Source organism: Myotis davidii, unplaced genomic scaffold, assembly GCF_000327345.1.
Source record: "Myotis davidii unplaced genomic scaffold, ASM32734v1 scaffold168, whole genome shotgun sequence".
In the NCBI taxonomy this organism is placed as follows: domain Eukaryota; kingdom Metazoa; phylum Chordata; class Mammalia; order Chiroptera; family Vespertilionidae; genus Myotis; species Myotis davidii.
Window position 1 is genome coordinate 502,017 of NW_006383016.1, and position 8,828 is coordinate 510,844.

Consider the following 8,828-nt stretch of genomic DNA (forward strand, 5'->3'; position numbering starts at 1 on the left):
AAGCCGCTCTCTAGCTCAGCGGCCGTGCATTCTCGGGAGCGTCCCTCTCCCCTGCCCGCACCGCTCGGGAACCGCCGGGAGATGGGACCTCGGCTGCTCACTCGGAAGCGCTGGCCCTTCCTACGCGCCGGTCTCTCGGACATCTGCCCACCTGCTGGTCATTCGCCAAGTGATTCAAGCCACCTGACCCCAGGGGCTGCGGGAATGGAAAAAAAAAACCACACAAAACAGCAACGCGGGAGGCGGCCGCGACGGCCACAGGTGCAGGTAGGCACTTTGCATGTCCGCCCTCCGGGCCGAGATTGGACCAGGTCGCGGGCGTGGCGCGGCCTCGCGGAGTCTGATTGGAGAAAGGCTGTGTGCGCCGCGGGCGGCTCCGACTCCTTCTCCCCGAAGAAGCCGTGGAGGAGGCCGGAGACCGGAGACCGGAGACCGGAGGGCGGGAGGCCGAGGCCTTCGGCGGGCACCGGTGGACGAAAGTCCCGCACCTCGGTTTGGCTCGGTGGATAGAGCGTCGGCCTGCGGACTGAAGGGTCCCAGGTTCAATTCCGGTCAAGGGCATGTACCTGGGTTGCGGGCACATCCCCAGGAGGAGATGTGCAGGAGGCAGCTGATCGATGTTTCTCTCTCATCGATGTTTCTCACTCTCTATCCCTCTCCCTTCCTCTCTGTAAAAAACCAATAAAATATATTTAAAAAAAAGAAAGAAAGTCCCGCACCTCTCCCTCCGCCTCGACCCTGATGGATTTTCTCCTTCCTCTCAGGGCCCCCAACCAAGGCTACTCAGCTCCGACCGCAGTTTTGTTAACTCCCAGGCTTTGTTTCATTTCCAGGCACAATGTTGCAGCCTAAGGCGCTTTTAGTTGAAAGGCTGTAATTTTAACAAGTTCGCAGCATGCCCGCCGGGCGCTTTCCAAGCGCTTCTGTGGATTAGCTCGCTCATTACAGCAACCCTAGGAGGCAGGTACAGCTATTGTTCTCACGAGACAGGCAAGGAGACCCTAGCCCGGAAAGGTTAAGGGTTGCCCAGAGTTGCAGGGCTGGTAGGAGGCAGAGCCCAGCATCGGATTTGAAGCTAGGAGGTCTGACTCCAGCTCCTGCTGTCCTAACCAGCACGTGATACCGCAGCCTGCCTGCTTTGGGCTCCTGGAAGGGTGAGGATGTGACTTCTCTCAGGTGTGGAAGCCCAGGGCGCAGCCACCTGTCCGGGGAGTGCAGACCCATCCCTGAGCGCCGCAGAAGCTGGCCAGTGAAACATGTCAAGGTTCAGGGACCTTTAGCCCTGATCACATGCTCCTTATTTTTATTCATTGGACAGAAAGGCATAGACATAAGGCAATTTCACCATTGAAGCCAGATGTGCAGTCTCCTTCATCTTCCAGGATGCTCTTCTCTTTCAAAGAACTATTTTGATGTTCCCTCAGCTGGCTCATGATTCCTCTGAAGGCTGAGTATGGAGCAACGGTCCCCTGAGTATCTCTGTTCTGGGGACTTTCTGCAGTACATAAATAGTGAAAGACGCCGAAACCGGTTTGGCTCAGTGGATAGAGCGTTGGCCTGCGGACTGAAGGGTCCCAGGTTCGATTCTGGTCAAGGGCATGTACCTGGGTTGCGTGCACTTCCCCAGTGGGGGGTGTGCAGGAGGCAGCTGATTGATGTTTCTAACTCTCTATCTCTCTCCTTTCCTCTCTGTAAAAAAATCAATAAAATATATAAAAAAATAGTGAAAGACATAGACTAGCAGAAAGTAAGTTGGACGGGCTATTCCAATGCCTGACATAAAAATAAAAATGCTTTATATCGTTAATGTCTTTAGCATTCTTGGATTTATAAAAAGTATGAGCAGCAGCGTGTATCTGAAAGTGATGCATTTTCATATAGTATTGGGATTTGTTTTAGAGAGTAAATGTCCCATGCTAGCACCAGGACCAAACAAAGACAGGCCACCAGCGGTGAGGGAATGACAAAGGAGAGACAAGTTACCATGGTGCCACCTCATTGCAGCTGAAGACAGTGGGCCAAGGAGAGAGACCCTGGTCAGAGGTATCGTCACCTCAGGAAGATGTGGAGCTGGGTTACTGCATTGTTGATCCAACAGGTGAAAAAAGGAAGACATTTAGGAAAAAAACAAAAACAAAAACCAGTACTGCCAACTGGCTGGCTCCTCAGGTAGTGTGGTTTAATAAAGGGGCCAGTGTTTTCTTAATAAATGATCATCTAAAGACTGATAAAAAAAATCATTCTCTCCCACCCCTCCCATTTATACTGAACAATTCTGATATTTCTGTTGTGTTTTGCTAACTTAGTAACGTCTTACAAACAACGTTTGCATGCAGTAAAATGTACATGAAGACATGAGCACCAAGGACAGATTGGGGGGGTAGAGAAGGGCTGGGCATTGCAGACAGAGGACATGGCGTGTGCAGAAGCCTTGAGGTGGGAAGGCACTTAGGATTTTGGGGGAGCAGTGTCACCTGAAGCACTGCAGGATATGAAGCGGGAAACGGGGCTAGTGTCAGACAAATACAGCTGTGTTCTGCTTCTGTTGATCCAGGAATCCTACTGTTTGGTTCTGTAAAGGGGACATGGGCTGGTTCCACATTTCCGTGTTGGTAAGCTGGGCGTCCTACAGTGTTGATGCCTTTAAAGTTGACTCATCTACCCAGTGAGTAGCGGGTGACATTACATGTTACAGAATTTCAGTATGCTGAGACTGAGCAGTCATTCCTTCTTAATAATATTTCATCTTGTCATTTTTCATTTTTCAAAAAAATGGATGGATGGTTTGAGTAAAGATGCTTTACTTATTTTTCTTTCTTTTTAAAAATTAAATTCTCTAGAGAGTGAGTTTCTAGAGAGCAGGATTTGCATACTAGAAATGAAATCCAGAACTTCAGGGGTTAAGGTTGGCATCTGCAGTCCTCGAAAACCTCAAGTTGCACAGCCATGATTGATGTTTGGGGATAGTCCTTTCACTCTTTTTGCCCTATTTTCACATTTACTCCTTTCATTCTTACTCTCCCCTTCCCATCCCTTCTTTTTTCTGTGTCTTTTACAGACGCTTCCATTCTTTGAAAATTAGATATGTATCTCCCATGGCCTTTTCCTTTATAGTCACCAATGTACTGTTAGTTTAATATTTTTCTCCTTTCTGTACTAGTATGTTCACAGTAGTGTTGTTGGACTTTATTTATAAACATTTTAAATTTTTTTATTGATTTTTTTATTTTTAGAGAGAGAGGAAGAGAGAGGGAGGGAGAGATAACATCAGTGATGACATAGAAAATCATCAATTGGCTGTCTCCTGTACGCCCCATACTGGGGATGGAGCCTGATCCCTGGTCAGGGAACCTGACAGGGAATCTAACCTCGACCTCCTGGTTCATGGGTCAAAGCTCAACTACTGAGCCACACCAGCCAGGCAGTTTATTAACGTTTTAAATTTAGGCAACATTGGCTGATAACATACAAGTTTCAGCACCCACGTCTGAAGTTGAAACTTACTTTTTGTAGCATCTCATCCTATACCGTGTCAGGTTAACATGAATGCATATCTAGAAGTACAGCAATTATAAGCACAAAATATCACTGATCATTTTAGTTTTATACTTGAGTTAAGCAAGGCTGACCTGTACAGTGCATCCTCTCTCTGAAATTCAGTCAACACCAGCTGACTCTTCCTAGCACCCCATTCCTACCCCTTTGCGGTCTCTTGGATATTGTATGCTCCCCATTTTTCTTAAAAATTATTTGTAGGAAAATGTAAGGCCTAAGTCAAAGGTGATTTGCTCTAGAAAGGATTTCAGAAGCCAGAGGTCCTGCCAGACAAGACCACTGGCCACATGTTCATGGCGGGAGGATTTTTGGGACAACGAAAACAAGAGACCCATGTGAGCACCCGCCATAGTCACAGCTCTGCCCACAGATCTTTTCTGTTCCAAAGGAACCTGATTGTCCGTGCAGACCTGTGGGTGGGCCTAGGCATACGTCACTTCTGGGCTGTGCGAGCCTCCAGGCTATGACCCTTTGGGACCTACACTGAAGAAGAAAAGTATCTCCTATTAACCACTCCATGGGGAGTGAGGCCTCAGCTGGGAATTCTGTCCCTTTTGCCCCAGGAGGCTATGCGCACTGAAGTTGTTTTGGTGCCCAATTGTTTTCAGCAGATTTCACCCAGATCATTACCCTGCCACAGATGGGAACGGGTGGGGTTTAGATTGGAAATCATTTGCTTGGTGTTTGTCCCTTAACTAGCCTATAATTTTCTTGTTATTTATTTGTTTATTGCTCAGTTTCCTCACTAGAAAATGAGTTTCATTTTATTTAATGATCCTTTACATAATACCTCCTATGTGACCTGCACAGTTCTAATTGCTTTACAAATATTAACTCACTTAATCCTCCTAAAGGCCCCATGACATAGGCATTGTTAAGTGCAAACTTAAACTACTTGCCCAAGGTCACACAGAGTCAGCATCCAGGGACCTAACCAGTCATTGTGCTGCTGTCTCTCCATGAGCACTAACTAGGACATGCCACTCACAAAGTGTTAGGACCTAGCGTGTTGCCCCGCGATAACAGCTCTCAATATTGCAGATGAGTGACCATCCAGTGCAGAAATATGAATGCTTTGTGGGTTATAGTAGGACTGACTTGTAAGAGATGTAATAAAGTAGCAATGACATAAAATGTTGATCCATCATTACATGGACTAAGAGCCTGGTTTTCTTTACTTCTGAGGTGTGAGCCCAGGAGGTGGACCGATGAGCTGATAAGCTTGTATCTGTGGGAGGAACTCTCTGCGGTGAGGCCTGAGGACATGGAGTTGGGTGGTAGCCAGAGGGAGGAATAACATGAGGCCGGAGGCTGGCTGCCCAGATTGTGTTAAACATTGTCCTGAGGGAATGAAGGGATGACCTGGACTCTAGAACAAGACTCCGCAGCACACCTTGACTGCCTCAGGAAACGAAGATCATTCCACTTTATTGCTCGTTAGAAAATCACTGATGTAAATAAAAGTCACGTGCTAACAATCCCAGGTAATGTTCTCTGGCTCGTCCCCTGGTTCCAGGTTAGGGCTGGGGAAAACTGGCTCCTGTAAAGGTGACCTGCCATCCGCAGTGACTTTCCCTTTTCAGAGGGTTGACTCGGTTCTGCTGCATTGGCCAGCTTCTGTTTTTCTCTTTTGTGGTTTGTCCATGTCAACTCAGTATGTCACATGACTGCAGGGAGCAGGTGGATTTCTGATGACAGGGTAACATGATGCAGGAGGTGAATCTGTTGGTTTCCTCTCCTGCATCAGGCCAATGTCAAACTTACATAGTTTGACATCCATAGGAAATAGCTGCTTTCCTACCTCACAGGTGGCCAGGGGAGGTGTACCAACATGCGGGGACTCAGCTCCGATCAGTGCTAACACAGGCGCATGGCTCGCTCGCTGTACACGCTGTTAGTGAACATTTAAGTGTATCGTTTGATGTAATTCATTTACATAGAGAAACTGCTTCAGTGGTGGCTAGAAACCTTTTATAATAATGGCAAAGTAAACATTCTTACCTTGGACTTCTCAGTTTATCACGGGCCTATTCAAAAGTGGGTAGCGCTCTTTCCTCTTTGCAATGGCAGAGCAGCCCTGAGAGGGAGATGCTACAAACCCCACAGTTTTATCTTAGAAAGTTGAAGCAATTTTCTCGAGGTCACAAGACCAACAGAGGTGGAGTTATTTGGATTTGCCTTGAGTTACTCTGTCTCTAACACAGTGTTCTTCTGATACGGCTATTTGAATCTCATATTGCTTTTTAGTTAATATCCGATCATTGTATGTTTGTTGGTATCATATCAAGAGAGCATCATAATTTAAAAAGTCTAATTAGGTCATTGTTTCCTAAGTTTCCCCCTTACAACAATGCTAAGTCATATATGGTTGCTTAAGGGGAGGGGGCAAAAGTAGGTTTACAGTTGTGAGTACGCAAAACACAGAATTTATTCTTGCTTATTCATTATTGTATTATTTTCCATATGAACTGTAAACCTGTTGTTGCCCCATCCTGTACTAAAGCCTATGGAATCTCAGAGCACTCAGAGCTCAAATGAGGACTGGGAATGGTAATTATATACATTTCTTGTGAAAAGACTTGATGGTTGGTTTGAATTACTAACTGCTGGGCTTTGGGAGAATTACTTAATAGCTTCAGCTCTGATTTCCTTAAACCTCAAGTGGGGCATGGTATCTCCATCTCCGGGTGGCTGCCAAGACGAAAGCAGACAGTACCTTTACTAAGTCCTAGCACTGTGCCCGACACATAATAGGCACCCCGTAAACCTTAGTGCAGTGGTTCTCAACCTTGGCTGCACATTAGAACTACCTGGGAATATTTTTAAAAGAATTCCCAGGTGGTTCTAATGTGCAGCCAAGGTTGAGAACCACTGCCTTAGTGCCTCCCTGACTAGCTTCTTTCATTGGCCGTGTGGGGAAAGTATGTAAACCCACACCACAAAGCCATCACTTTCAAGTGCTTTTGGAAAGTCATGGTCAAGAGCCTTTAAGCTCCCTGTCATTATTGTTGGTTGGGGCCAGGTCTTATTCCCCCAGGACCATGATGTACACAGACACTGGAGTATTTAATAGACGGTAACTTGCTCCGAATCTAACCTTTTCAGGAACACACTTGATGATCACATCGAATCAAGCCGGCGTTTTCTGTATGTGACTCAGGAATGCGCTTTATTCTTTCAGCACCCAAATCACATTACCTCTGGCCAGAGGAGGAAGTGTGCTCAGTTGAGCTTGAAAGCCACGCTACCAGAAAAGGGATTAACAAGTCATAAGACAAAATCCTCAGGATAAGGTCACCACCAGTTCGTGGCTCGGGCATAAGCCAGGGTTGTGCTGCATGTCGCTGCCCCATTAGTTCCTGGAATCATAATACATAACCTGCCCCCGCATCCCTGAGTCATAATCGAAGGAGGGGAAAGACAGGGGCGCCGTGTCTCTGTTGTCTTAGACAACACAGCGCCATTCCAAAAATTAGTTTCTATTTTACTAAAGTAATATATGCACATAGTTATTATAGGGCTTCTAGCAAATTACAGAGGCTTCTTACCATAGTTCTCCCCTCAGTCCTCCCCAACCACTTTAAACATTTTTGTTTTATTGAAAATTTATCTTTAGCCCAGCCCACATGGCTCAGTCGTTGAACATCGACCTATGAACCAGAAGGTCACGGTTTGATTCCCAGTCAGGGCACATGCCTGGGTTGCAGGCTCGATTCCCAGTGTGGGTCGTGCAGGAGGCAGCCGCTCAATGATTCTCTCTCATCATTGATGTTTCTGTCTCTCTCTCCCTTTTCTTTCCTTTCTGAAATCAATAAAAAATATATATATTTTAAAAAATTTATCTTTATTGTTCAAAGTATTTCAGATGTCCCCTCCCCACCCCCTACCCCACCTCTGCCCCATCCCCAGCCTTCAATCCGACATTTACACAACTCCAGAATTCAAAACAATATGGGCATCACACTCTCTTCTGATTAATATCCCACATTCTCTGTTAATTTCCCATTATGGCACCTGCAGATTTAGTTCTGCTTCTCTTCTCAGCATTCCCACCGGCGTTTTATCAGAGCCTGTATCTGACTGACAGTGTTTATGTGATTGTACCTGTGTCAGTATCGTGTAGACTAAGCGTCGGTGTGTACAGATGATTTTATCTGCTTTCTTGCTTTTTGCCTTTTCCTGTCGTTAATAATGGCCTCCCCCACTCTCACCCGCCCCCCACCCCCCAGTTCTAATTTACTTACCTTTGTTGCCATTTGTAATTTTTCTACACCTTCCAATGGCTTCTTGGTACACTCTTGACAAGTTCAATCGTATCAGGAATATAAGTCTTTTTGGTTTCCTAAAATGACCACTCGTGGACACCTTCTCCTTCAGTGTGTGCTGGGCATGTTCACCAGGAACCTTGGCCGGGGGCAGTCGATCACATGCCAGCTGGTTTAAGCAGGAGGGACTGGGTAGCTGGCTGAATCTTAGGGATCATTTAGATATGTTGACAGATAGATGGCATTTGGTGCCAGAGTGGATGCAAAAGGAGGTTGAGAAGCAGCATTAGGGGCCTGGACAGCAACAGAGGGAGCATGGGCAGGGGAACCTGAGCAGAGGATGGGGGTGAGGGCAGTGTCACGACAGCCGAGAAAGAGAGGGTTTTGAGAAGAAGGGAGCGGACAATGTGCCAGCAGCTGAGAAGCCAAGTAAGCAGAGACGGGAAGCTGCCGTGAGGCGGGGAGGTCGGTGGGCCCCGCACAAGCAGTCAGGGGGCGGTGGGGGTGGGTCGAGCATGAGCACCAGAGCCGGACCAAGTGACGTGCAGGTGTGATAGCGTCTCCCACGCATCTGGCCTCAGTGAGAACCCATGAGGGTTGAGCAGGCAGGCTTATGGGGCCACCACACTGCCTTTTCATGACATCGCAGCAGTAGACAGGTGTGGTTTGGCTTCAAAAACTCACTGGGCAGCAAACTGCTAAAATTCCTGTAACTCTAGTTTGTGAGGCTGCATTAGGATGATGCTTTATAACTGCAAAGAAAGGACACCAGTGGCCTAAGCATTCAGCCCTGCTCCCCTGCCCACATTGGTTTATCTTCCCAAATATACATTTTGTTGCGAAAACCAGATATGGGGGTGTCAGTGTGACCCCTTCCTTCCTTTCAATCCTGGCATCAATTCAATTCAGTAAGCTTTGACATCCCTTCAGTATCTTTCATACCTACGGCTCTCGCTCCCTATGGAGGGGACTCAAGTGGAGGTCGCCATTGCTGGAACAGCATCTGAT